Source organism: Mustela lutreola, chromosome X, assembly GCF_030435805.1.
Source record: "Mustela lutreola isolate mMusLut2 chromosome X, mMusLut2.pri, whole genome shotgun sequence".
Taxonomy (NCBI): Eukaryota; Metazoa; Chordata; class Mammalia; order Carnivora; family Mustelidae; genus Mustela; species Mustela lutreola.
In genome coordinates, this window is record NC_081308.1 from 127,030,695 (window position 1) to 127,044,102 (window position 13,408).

The 13,408-nt window shown below is 39.4% G+C and overlaps 1 pseudogene; it reads left to right on the forward strand.

Moving 5' to 3' along the window:
* The first annotated feature begins 7,660 nt into the window (after window positions 1-7,660).
* Window positions 7,661-8,235, forward strand: LOC131822007 (large ribosomal subunit protein eL31-like; annotated as a pseudogene).
* Window positions 8,236-13,408: the final 5,173 nt, after the last annotated feature.

The following is a 13,408-nucleotide window of genomic DNA, read 5'->3' on the forward strand; positions in this document are numbered from 1 at the left end:
AGTCTTCTCATCATCCCATGTAACTGCTGAATGCAAGTCTGGATTGCAAAGAGAATATATTTTTTTGAGGTGTGGGCTTTTTGAGCTTAGGTCTAGGCCAAGGAGATGCATGGCTGAGAAGTCAAGTGAAACGAAAATCCTGCTGAGTGCCTGCTTTCATGTTGTCAACCAGGGATGTGCCAAAGCTATTGGAAGAAGTTCAGATTCTTTTGAACAAGGGCAGCGTACCAATCTGAGAACCAAGGACAGTGAGGGAACTGTGCTTGTGCTCTCCTATATAGGCTCATTAGGTTTGAGTCACCCATTTTTTTTTTTAATTTTCAGCATAACAGTATTCATTATTTTTTCACCACACCCAATGCTCCATGAAATCCGTGCCCTCTATAATACCCACCACCTGTTCCCCCAACCTCCCACCCCCGCCACTTCAAACCCCTCAGATTGTTTTTCAGAGTCCATAGTCTCTCATGGTTCACCTCCCCTTCCAATTTCCCCCAACTCCCTTCTCCTCTCTAACTCCCCATGTCCTCCATGCTATTTGTTATGCTCCACAAATAAGTAATACCATATGATAATTGACTCTCTCTGCTTGACTTATTTCACTCAGCATAATCTCTTCCAGTCCCATCCATGTTGCTACAAAAGTTGGGTATTTGTCCTTTCTGATGGAGGCATCATACTCCGTAGTGTATATGGACCACATCTTCCTTATCCATTCTTCCATTGAAGGGCATCTTGGTTCTTTCCTCAGTTTGGCGACTGTGGCCATTGCTGCTATAAACATTGGGGTACAGATAGCCCATTTTAAATCAGAATCATTCTCTGGCTGCTAGCGATGTCAACCTAACAAGAGCAGGCCCAAATTTTGGATTTTTTAAAAAATATTTTATTTATTTATTTGACAGAGAGAGAGAGAGAGAGATCACAAGTAGGCAGAGAGGCAGGCAGAGAGAGAGAGAGAGGGAAGCAGGCTTCCTGATGAGCAGAAAGCCCAATGTGGGGCTCGATCCCAGGACCCTGAGATCATGACCCAAGCCAAAGGCAGAGGCTTAACCCACTGAGCGACCCAGATGCCCCCAAATTTAGGATTCTTAAGAGCTATTCAGAAGACAAGGGAGCAACTAGAGCAATGCTAACAGAGTAGTTGAGCTGGGTGGGTCAGGGGTGATGGTGTCTCCATTTGCAAGAAGGTGTTCTGAGTGTCTGATTCATGGAGTCAGTCTGAAGAGTAAAACAAAATGATTCAAAGGTTTCCAAATCACATGCACCTGAATATATGTGTGTGCCCATAGGCACACTCATGATGTCTCTACTTGCAAGTGTGAATCTCCTGATGCCCTCAGGACATCATCATTTGGAGAGAGCTCTTGGGTTTTGAAGGTTCAGTCCAGTACATTTTCTGAGCCCCTCCAATGTGAGCTGAGCCAAAAGATCCTTGTGAATGCTGGATTCTAGAATTAGCCTAATTTCCATTGGCCCTGGACATCTAATGTGCTTACTTGGTGGTCTTCCTAGCTCTCTCAGATGCTTACCAAATATCAATGTTCCTACTCCCACCATGTCCACCGGGCTTCTGTGCCTGAGTTCATGGTTTGGTTTTGAGTTTCCCACTGGGACTAAGTTTGTTTTCAATACCTGCCCACTTTGGTTCTGTTCTTATATTCAGATACTGACTCTTTACTTCACCAAGCCCTACATTTAAGAGTTCCTTTAAACTTGGGTCATTGGCCTGTCTGCTGCTCTAACAAATACGGTATAGTTGGATCTGTGCCACTCACCCTGGTTGGGTATACTGCCATCTTCTTTTGTCTCCTTCACTTGAATAGACTGAGAAGTCAGAGCATGTCATTTGCTTGAGATTTTCTGTTTGATGGCAATTGACATCTGAGAATTCATACTTTGACAAAAAAGGCATTTGGGGATTAGAATACCTTGAAATGTTGAAATGAATGGAAGTGTTAAGTAACTAGTAATCTTAGTGTGTTTTAGTCATATATAACCTAGTTGTATATAATTTCATTTTTTAAACAACTCATAACTGGTCTCATGTATTCCTAGTTCTGGCTCTGATTCGGTCATTAGCAGTGTCATTTTGTATCAGTGTTTCCTTGTATATATGTTACAAACCTTATTGCAGTTTTTTATAAGCAATTGTTGTCACACATATGTGAAAGTGAGGTATGTATTTTATTTTATTTATTTATTTTTAAATTTTTAAATTAACATATAATGTATTATTTGCCCCAGGGGTACAGGTCTGTGAGTCACCAGGTTTACAGACTTCACAGCACTCATCATAGCACATACCCTCCCCAATGTCCATAACCCCACCCCCCTCTCCCTACCACCCCTCCAACCCTCAGTTTGTTTTGTGAGATTTAGAGTCTCTTAGGGTTTGTCTTCCTCCCAATATTATCTTGTTTCATTCATTCTTCTCCTACCCCCAAATGAAATCTGTCACATATTTAGAACAGGTAGGAAACAGACTGGTTTTATGTAAACCCAAATTTAAATTTTTTTTTTCAATTTATTTATTTTCAGAAAAACAGTATTCATTATTTTTTCACCGCACACAGTGCTCCATGCAATCTGTGCCCTCTATAATACCCACCACCTGGTACCACAACCTCCCACACCCCTGCCACTAAGGGTAAATCGGTCTTCTTTATTTTTTAATTTTTTAAAGTAAACTCTATGGCCAACATGGAGCTCAAACTGATGACCCTGAAATCAAAAATTTCATGCTCTATAACTTGGTGTTTTTAGAAACAGACTGGGGGGGGGGGTGCCGGGGATAAAAGACAAAGGAGGAAGGGCCTAATGATGATGAATCATGTTATTATCAGATAATGTATTTCCCCATCATTTCTCTATTTTTCTGGGTTTTCATAACTGTAAATATACCATATGTGGTAATTTTATAAAGATGCCAAATTATAAATAATGTCTCCTAGCCTTGCTAAACCAACAAAGGACTTTTAATCCATCCCTGGTGCTAAAATATTACATATATTTCCATTTGTTTCTTTGGGGTCTCCTGAGGCACACAAGGGGGTAGTTCAAGGAGAGAAAGCAGTGAGGCATATTGGAGCCCAGCGACACCTGTTCTCTGTGCAGAACACTTTTTGTGCACGCTTTTTGGTCAAACTCTGTTCTGCATGTGTGTGATTTATTGGTTCAAAGTTTCTGAATATGTTGCTGATTAACAGGAGCTAGACTTGAGATTAAGAGAGGCTGAAATGTCAAGCTGAGGCATGTTCCTGCACATAGAATGGCACATCTGAGGTCACTACTCAGCACATGTATACAGATCCTTAGCTGTATGAATTATCATTTTTTCCATACTAGGCAACCAAAGGAAGTCCAGAAACAAATTAGATGTTGAGGCAAATGCCAGTTCAGTTGACAACCATAACCCTGGATGTGAAACTTCCTATATATCCCAGTTTTGTGCTTGTCGTTCAAGGACTTGATTAATAAGTAGTCTTACTTTTGAACTTCTACAATACATCTATCAAAATCAGTTTGATATATTAAACTTCCATGTGAGATTAAATTTTTAAAAAATCTCACCAATCAAAGCCTTAAAAGCTTTAAGGCTCACTGATTTAATGAAAATAGTGTCTGTTTTATTGTAATGATAATGATAATAATTATCATTTTTTACCGAGTATGATCTTACCTATGATCTCATTTGCTACAACAGCCCAGTATAATAAGTAGCATGGGAATTGTCATTTCTATTTTACCAATGAGAAAATTAGAGCTTGAAAAGGTAAAATGACTTACTCAGAGTCACAGGGCTATTGTAGCCCAAAGCCAGGATTTTGATTAATTAATTAATTAATTAATTAATCCAGTCCTTGATTCCTCACTTAGTGAATTTTACTCGACCTGCCTTGCAGCTACACTGTCTAAATGTTCCTTGTTTTGAAGTCAGGGACTCTTTCCCCCATGTGGAGGGCCTCTGATGCCATGGTGCACAGGGAGGTGACTCTGTCTCTCAAAGAGGGAGCTTCTTGATGCTCCTTGGATTCTGCCCAGTGTGGTGAACTCTAGGAGGTGCCACACTGGACTTGAATGGTGATTTGAGCCCAAGATGAGAAGTTAATTAGACCCTCCGATATCTAATGAGTTTTCCCATAATTTATCACCAGTAGAGAGCACTATAAGATTAGAATTAATGGCAGACAATCCTTGAAGAAAGGATTGTTTATACCATCAATGTATTACAAAGGCAAAGTTAAAATGATTGATTCAGAGTTAAAATGATTGATTTTAAGCAAGAATGATCTGCCCTTATAATAGCAGATCATTTCCATCAGTTGAATCTTTGGAGAGCAGTCATTCAAAACTTGCATTTAAATATAATATCAATATTAAAAGAAGTAGGCATTGCTTGCTTGCTGAAGTGAAATGAAAGAGATTCAATTCTGAGTCAGAACCCAGGCTTGCCTGCTTTCTCCTTGAATATCTTGCTTCCAAACTGCTGCTGGAGTATTTGTAACATAGAGCTCCTTCCCTCTCCCAGCTCCTGTTGTTGCAAATGGGACTTCACACACACAGAATAAGATCTCACATCAGTTCGTCGAAAATATTACAGGGCTTCATTCTGATTGCTTTTATTTCTCTTGCTTGGCATTTGCGCCTGTAGGGTATTCTCAAAACATTTTTCTGGTTATAAATATAAAATCAAGATTCATTTCAGGAGTAGCCTTCAGTGTAGTCATTGTATTCACATAGTTAAAAGACATGCAGTAAATACAAATCAGTGCTCACAGTCGATGGACTGAAATATTGGCATTTAGTTGCAACCCGATTATGGCATTTTACTAGTCTAAACATTGAGATGTATCACACAATGACTTTTGTGCTGTGGAAAGCTTTAAAATGGATCTGCCTTAAAGATAGATGCATTTACACTTCATATGTTTTCCATCATTTTTTTTTTTTTACCAATTTGCCAGCTCCCCAAACTAGCGGTATTTAAACAAATTCTTCCCCCACAGCCATTTTGTTCTCTGATTTCACCCTGCCGTGAAGTCTCAATGTGAAGTTGGCGATAGCATGATTGATCATTTAGCTGACAGCATAATCATGAGCATGGGGCAGAAACTTAGCTTCATATCCAGTAAAAGGAGAAGCTGGAACACAGAGGTATTAAAGTACAAGTATTTCAGACGAAAACAGAAGTAACACGAGAGCTTTAATGTTTGAATAAATCTCCCCCCCACCCGATAAATGTGCTTTCCTTTTCAATTTTGTTTCAGTACCCGGGTTTTCTTATAAGTAGAATATTTATTGAAAAAGGCTCTCTCCCTTTACCCCTCCTTTATCACGGCAGTAAAAGAACGGCCCTCCCCCACTCCCTGTTGCAAAATGAGCCGAAAATACTCTCTCCTCTAAGTTCTTAGTGACTTGTGTGACTGAATAAGGAAGGGGCATGTCTGTAGTAATACTTCACGTTGGATGAGCCCCATTCAGGAAACAATTGCAACCAGGTTTCTGCTTATACAGGTGCCATAAGGTAGACTTCTGGTCATAGTGAGAGATTAGCTAGCCAACTAGGTGCACCGAAAGTGGGGGTGAGGGTTTTGCATTTTTAAAAGTGCAAGGAAGCTAACTACTGGCATGATAATTGGGTCCTCCAAATATAGGTTCTATTGTTTTATTTCCCTGGAGGGGCTCAATCTGTACTTACCTAGTATAGGGAACCACTGTGCCCATTGTTCCTCTTGAATACCAAGTCCATTAACAAAGGTTTTTACAGCCTTCAATAGGGTTTTCAATTCGGGGTTGTTGTTTTTAATTTTGCATTTCACATAAGGATTGGCATTTTAAGGCCACTGTGAAAGTTAATTTACGGACAGTGATAGCATCTATGAAATACAGAATGCAGTTCTCTAGAAAATATTAGTATGAACGTACACATACCAGAAAATATATGATGAAAAGATTTCAAATTATTTAGGTTAAATATCCAGTGAGACAATGGATATGAATGCCCTTTATGTATTCTAGAATCCCACCATAGCAAGATAGTACTTTTCTAATAATGTTTCAAATCTTACATATTTTGAATCTATTCTTTGGGACTGACAATTTTATGTATACATGAATGTCTCTGAGGTGAAGGTGTGGGCTAATAAGCCAAAATTGCAAATACTGAGGCACTTCCACTCAGCCTGTGTGAAGAGAAGAAAAAAATCTACAAAGTGTCCCGAGGTTTTCTGTGGGTTACAGAGGTCTTGCTCTTTCTAGCCCTTTCCAATTCAGGTTTCTTCTTGTTTAGTTGTTCAACAATTGCTTCCCATTTTTGCCTTATATTTGACTTATTGTCTTGCTTTCATAATTGAGCTTCGCAATGATAAATTAGAAGTATGAACAGAGGAACTTATCAGAAGCTTCCATCACTGAGCCGAAGCTCTCAGATTTAGGGTTTCGTTCTTTTGTGTCTTTCATCTATTTTTTGCTCTCTGTGCAGGCCTGCCTTGTTGTGCAGAGAACTCGTGATTGCTATTTTTCTCATCATTTCCTTATTCAGGTTCCAGTAATGTGTGTGTGTGGGGGTGCTTTAAGAAAATTCTTTTTGGGGACACCTGGGTGGCTCAGTCGTTAAGCGTCTGCCTTTGGCTCAGGTCATGATCCTGGGGGCCTGGGATGGAGCCCCACATTGCTGCTTCTCCCTCTCCCACTCCTCCTGTTGTGTTCCCTCTCTTGCTGTGTGTCTCTCTGTCAAATAAATAAATACAATCTTAAAAAAAAAAAGAATATTCTTTTTGTGCTGTATGTTTCTTCTTAACATATACCTAAAAGTCATGAGCATCAGGTGTAATAGGATGGATTTGAGGTAGCTCAACTTTTTTCTTGTCTGGAAGATCTTGTATTTCACAATAATAAAAAAGTAGAAAATTTGGAGTCAGAACACAACATATGGGTCTCCAAATATCATGGGATCCTCCCTATACACTACATAGCACAGAGTTTGGCATTACCTACCTTGGACCAGGTCCAATGTGGTATACTACTGGCAGTGCTAGAAATATTGCTGAATCATGGTCTCACCACTAACCAAGCAGTTCTCTGGCTCTGATCCCCCAAGGATGGTATGAGAGTGGAACTCCTATATATTACATTAGAAAGAAACACACAAACACACACACAAGTATGGAAATGTAGGGAATGATCTTGTCTACCCACCGTCCAATGGGGTTTAAGACATTCCTCTGTTTAATCCTTCACACCTGTAGACTAATATTACATTTGTTTCAATGACTCTGTGACTCTTCATGTTCCCTCAAAACTGACTTCAGGAAGAATCTGTTACATCATTTTGCCATATCAGGCAGGACCACATTGTATATACTCAGTAAATTTTCACTGTAGTAATGAATGAATGCATCTCTTAGGATGAAAATGAAGATTTCCAAATTAGATTCATTTTGTTGGTCTTTCACCTTTGGTACCTCTCATTATATTTCTCCTTTCAAAGACTGATCTCAGGCAATATTGTTACTGTTTCTAATTTAAAAGCCTCTGTCTCCTATAATAATTGGGAAAATGTTTACCAAATGCCTGGAATGCTTCTTGACACTTGTTAGGCAGGCATTATTAGAATAAAAATTTGTTAAGCTCTTCCTTTCCAGTCAGGCTGGGCACAATGACTCCCACAAAGAAGGGTGATGAGAAGAAGGGCTCTTCTGCCACCAGGGAGGTGGTGACCAGAGAAAACACCATCACCATTCACAAGCACATCATGGAGTGGGTTTCTAGAAGGCTGTTCCCCAGACACTCAGAGAGATCTGGAAATGTGGCACAGAGTAGATGGGAACTCCACATGTGTGCATTAGCACCAGGCTCAACAAAGCTGTGTGAACCAAAGGGATAAAGAACGTTCCCTACTGTATCCATGTGCGGCTGTCCAGAAAATGTAACGAGGATGAAGATTCACAAACAAGCTCTATGCATTGTTTCCATATGTACTTGTCACCACTTAAAAAATCTACAGGGGTGCCTGGGTGGCTCAGTGAATTAAGCCTCTGCCTTTGGCTCAGGCCATGATCAGTGTCCTGGGACAGAGCCCCTGAGCTGGGCTCCCAGCTCAGCAGGGAGTCTGCTTATCCCTCTTCCTTTACCCCTCCCCCTACTCATGCACACAGATGCTATCTCTCTCTCAAATAAATAAATCATATCTTTTAAAAAAATCTACAGACAGTTAATGTGGATGAGAACTAACCCCTGATTGTCAAATAAATGTTTAAAACTTAAAAAACAAAACAAAACAATAGTTTCAATTGCTTTAAATAAAAGGAAAAAAAAGGTATGGCATTTATGAGGTGTAATGCAAACAAATGAATTTAGAGATAGCGTTATACTATATAGGGGGAAAAGAAGCTGAAAGGGAAGAAAATCCAAGAAGAAGGAAGAAAAGAAAGAACTGTTTCAGTCTCCTATTGATTAAAATTCCATCTTGTTTTGGACAAAAATGTCATTCTTCAGACTTTTTTTGACATTTAAAAAACTGTGATAAAATGCATATAACAGAATTTACCATTTTAACCATTTTAAAGTGTACAATCCTGCAATATTTAGTACACTCACAATGTTGTACATCAGTCACCACTTTCTAGTTCCAGATCACTTTTATTACCCCAAAGGAAACCCCATACCCATTAAGAGTTACTCTCCACTTTCCTCTCCTCTAAATCCTCTGAAGATTTGCTTATTGTGGATCTGTGATATAAATAGAATCATACAATATGTGGCATTTAGCTCCTGATTTATTTCATGTAGCATAAAATTTTTGAGATTAACACATGGAGCATGTGTCAGTACTCAGCACTTCATTCCTTCTTATGGCTGAAGAATGTTCCATTGTGTGGATAGCCCACATTTTGTTTATCCACTTGTCTATTGATAGACACTTAGGTTATTGTGAATACTGCTGCTGTGAACATTTGTGTATAAGTTTTAATGTGAATGCCTGTTTTCAATTCTCTTAAACATATACACAGGTGTGGTAATTCTGTGAATAGCTTATTGAAACACCATCGTGTTTCTGCAGTGGCTGAGTCATTTTGCATTCCCACCAGTGGTATATGAAGATTCCACCTTCTCCACATCTTCACCCACATGTATTATTTTCCACTTTTCCAAATTGTAGCCATTCTAGTGGGTATAATTCTTTTTTACTCTAAATGTCCTCCCAAATCCCCACTCTGGAAGTCTGCAGTATTGTGCAGGGTACACATGAGGCATTCTGTACCACCAACACTATTTGGCCTTTGTGCCTCTATATCCCCATTCTGTAGCCTTTCTTTCTTTCTTTTTTTTTTTTTTAAAGGTTGATTTTCCTTTTTTTTTTTTTTTTAAGATTTTATTTATTTATTTGACAGAGAGAGATCACAAGTAGGCGGAGAGTCAGGCAGAGAGAGAAAGAGAAGCAGGCTCCCGCTGAGCAAAGAGCCCGATGCGGGGCTCGATCCCAGGACACTGAGATCATGACCAGAGCCGAAGGCAGCGGCTTAATCCACTGAGCCCCACAGGCGCCCCTTCTGTAGCCTTTTTTTTCAGGTGCTTAGTTTCTGCCTTGCTCTAGGTCTGACTTACATCAAGAGAATTTTACAGCATCTCAGTCCCAATGGGAGTGTTTAATTTAACTTAATTTAATTTTGGTTTTAAGATTTTATTTATTTATTTGACAGACTGGGAGGGTGAGAGAAAGCACAAGCAGGGAGAAGCAGAGGCAGAGGGAGAAGCAGGTTACCAGCCGAGCAGGGAGCCCAATGTGGGGCTTGGTCTCAAGACCCTGAGATTATGACCTGATCTGAACGCAGACACTTAACCAACTGAGACACCCAGGTGCCCCTGGGAGTTCTTAATTTTAATAGGCCAACTAGACTTCGGAAATTTCCGACATCATTTAGGGGGCACAGTTTTAGGAGACAGGGAGTAGACAGTAGGTTCTCTATGAGCAGCTATTAAACACAGTTTTCATGAGTTCATAGTCTGTTATCTGAATAAATGAGGGATACCTAGTGTGAATAAAGTTCTCATCAGAAAGCATGTCAAAAGGAAACTATTGGTCACCTGTCAGGTGCTAGCTCCTACCGTCAAAGAGTTGGGGTTTTTCTTTTTATGGATTTATTTATTTGAGAGAGAGAGAGAGAGAGAATGCATGCAGAGGGAGGAGCAGAGAGAGAGAGGGACAAGCAGACTCCATGCTGAGCACAGAGCCAGACAACACAGGGCTCCATCCCAGGATCCTGAGATCATGACCTGAGCCAAAATCAGGAGTCAGACCCTTAACTAACAGAGCCACCCAGGTGCCCCTCAAGGCGCTGTTTTCACAAGCAGTAGGTAGGGCTGATGTTATGGCATCTACATTATCTTCTGATTGGGCTGCCTCATGAGTTGTGGAGAACATGTGTCCAGTGGCTGGCCAGGTATACAAATGTAGTCTGTGCCCCTGAAAAAGGCAAAATGAACTTAGCAATACTTACTGTGAAGCTGTGACTCAAACATGAAGGCTTTGGCTCCCCATTTCTTACACCCTAGACCAGCTCTGTCCAATACAGTAGCCACATGTAGTTTTGGAGGATTTGAAATGTGGTTAGTGCAACAAGGAACTGGATTTGGAATTATAGTGAATGAAAAAAATTATTTCAATCATGCAATACAATGGTATCAACTGTTGTCACCATGTTATCTATTAGATCCTCAAACCTTATTCATCTTAGAGCTAAAAGTTTGTAACCTTTGACCAACCTTTCGCATTTTCCACACCACTCCCATAGCCTCTAGCAACCAATTCTCTACTCTGCTTCTATGACTTTGACTTTTTGTTTAGATTCAATATTTTTGTGATACCATGCGGTATTTTCTTTCTCTGTCTGACTTATTTCACTTAGCACAATGCCCTCAAGGTGCATCCATACTGTTGCAAATTGGAAGATTTCCTTTTTTCTCTTGGCTGAATAGTATTCCATTGTGTATATACACCACATCTTCTTCATCCATTCATCTATTAATGGACGCTTAAGTTATTTGCATGTCTTGGCTATTGTGAATAATGCTGCAATGAGTATGGGAATACAGAAACTTCTTTGAGATCCTGTTTTCATTTCTATTTAATTAGTTGTGATTAATTCATATTTTAAAACTGATATTCAATTCAGGTACTGGAAAGCTTTTAAGTGTATTTAGAACAATTTGGGTATGTGAAACTACTTTACCAACTGTAAATGTTATGAGATCTAAATTTAGATCAACTATTCCAAAGAACTTTTAACATCTGAATGGAGGTATATCGTAAGTATAAAATATACAGCAGGTTTCAGAGACTTAGTATAAAAAAGAATGTAAATGTTCTCTTTAATTTTTTCTATAAATTATATTTGAAATGATAATATTTTGGATATACTGAGTTAAAGAAAAAACAATATTAAAATTATTTTCTCCTGTTTCTGGTTACTGGACAATTTAAAATGACTTCTGTGACTCACGTCTTTCTACTGGATCATGCTGTTTTGGAAGAACACCAGGGTCATCTAACACTATATAATGCAAGTGTATTTAGTATAAAACTTCCTCTTTGGAATTCTACTTTATTCCACTGAAATTCCCAAGGATACCATCACCTTGCCAAGCTTCTCAATGCTGACTTCAAGCAAAATGGCCAAGAACTGAAGCTTTATCTGGGACTTTCTCAGAGCCCTCTTTTTAAATGCATCCTTTCCTCTCAGATCTTGTCCGATGCTCTCAAATCATGTTCCTCAAGGCTATTTACTTGAGTGACAAAGCCATCCAATAGAGTAATTCACACTAAAATGATCTTAGTTCAATGTGTTATTCCTCTCAGGAATATCTGCATTTTAAAATTTATTGCCTGCAGGGAGTGACAGTTAGCTCAAAGGGATGGATTTAAGGGTGGCATTTTCCATACTGTGACCTCTAAACTCCAGTGATACTCTGCCAGCGGGACCTTCGTGATCCAGTTTTCTAGTTACAAACAAAACAAACAAAAGCCCAAGATTCTCTTCCTTTACCCACCTTCTGAATAAGTAGCCATTGGCAGAAAAAAAGATCTTCCGCTTTAGATAAATTTGTCTGTTTCATACTGATGAATGGGGATATTTATGGCCATTCAGAGGCAAGATGTGAAAAATTATTATGCCTTTAATTTCTTCCTTTGTTCTAGAAATGATAATGATGAGCAATTTCCCTTTAATAAGACTACTGGCTCCTTTATGTTTGGTTGCCTAGAATTGAAAATACCAAATAGGTGTTCAATTTATTTAACTTTATTTTTTTGTGAGCATTCCATAAAATACATCCAATCTCAGTGGTAAACAACCTGTTAGCATGAAGAAACCAGGGGCAGGTTCTGGGTCCATTTTTTGCTCTTTCTAAGGGGACTTATGGCGTGAAGAACTGGACAGCTGTTAAAACTGTATAGCCTCTGGCATGTACTCTGTCTACATATTTTGTTAGGGACTATTCAATATGAGATCACAGATATGACAAAATGGATGTTGTTCTTCCCAGTGTAAGCAAAACCATGTAGTTACATTTGTGATTTTTCTCTTAGTTCCTTAAAACTCTCTCTGTGGATGGAAGAGTGATCTGTTGCATTTTTCTCCAAAAGTTGACAGATAATGAAAGATTTCTGCTTCTTTTCTTTGGGCAGAAATGGAGGGACTCTTTGAACTGGAAAGGGAGGGACAACATTAGGACTTCTCAGTTATGTTGTACTTACCAAGAATAGAGGAAAGTGATTTTGGAGTACCCCCAAAAGCTTTTCTTTTACTGCCCCATTACCAATGGAGAACTTGAGACAGAATAGGGTTAAGCAGTTTCCCAGTGTTCCACAGTAAATTGGCAGTTGAATTGGGATTAGAATCTAGGTCTCCAAACCTTGGGGAGTTCTCCATTAGCTCAGATCATGTACGGCTCAGCAGTTTCTTTCACAAGATCCTCCTGACATGACACATGCCATCAGTCTTATTTTATAACAGATGTTTTGAGGGTAGAGCAGATGGTCTCTTCCCTTCACCCTCCCAGCCCTTGACTCCAGAGAGTCAGATCATGTCAGAAATGGCACTCACAGCCCTCTTTCCCCATAGGTCCACCTCCCCGTCTGCTCATCCTTTTTGTGTGCTCATCTTTCCTATGCTCAAGCACACACTGTTTTACGGTTCCCTTTTCTTATTAGGCTATGTACTTTCCACCAAACACTTTTCTGTAACTCATGTTCTTTCTTTCCTGACTCCTCTTGAATGTTCAAAATCTAGTCAGTGGGAAGACCACTGGATTCTAAGACACTGGGTTCTACAACCCATCACGATCCTTGGTGTAATGGATGACCTGTGACAAGTTGCTTTCTACCTTTATATCACATATATTTTGG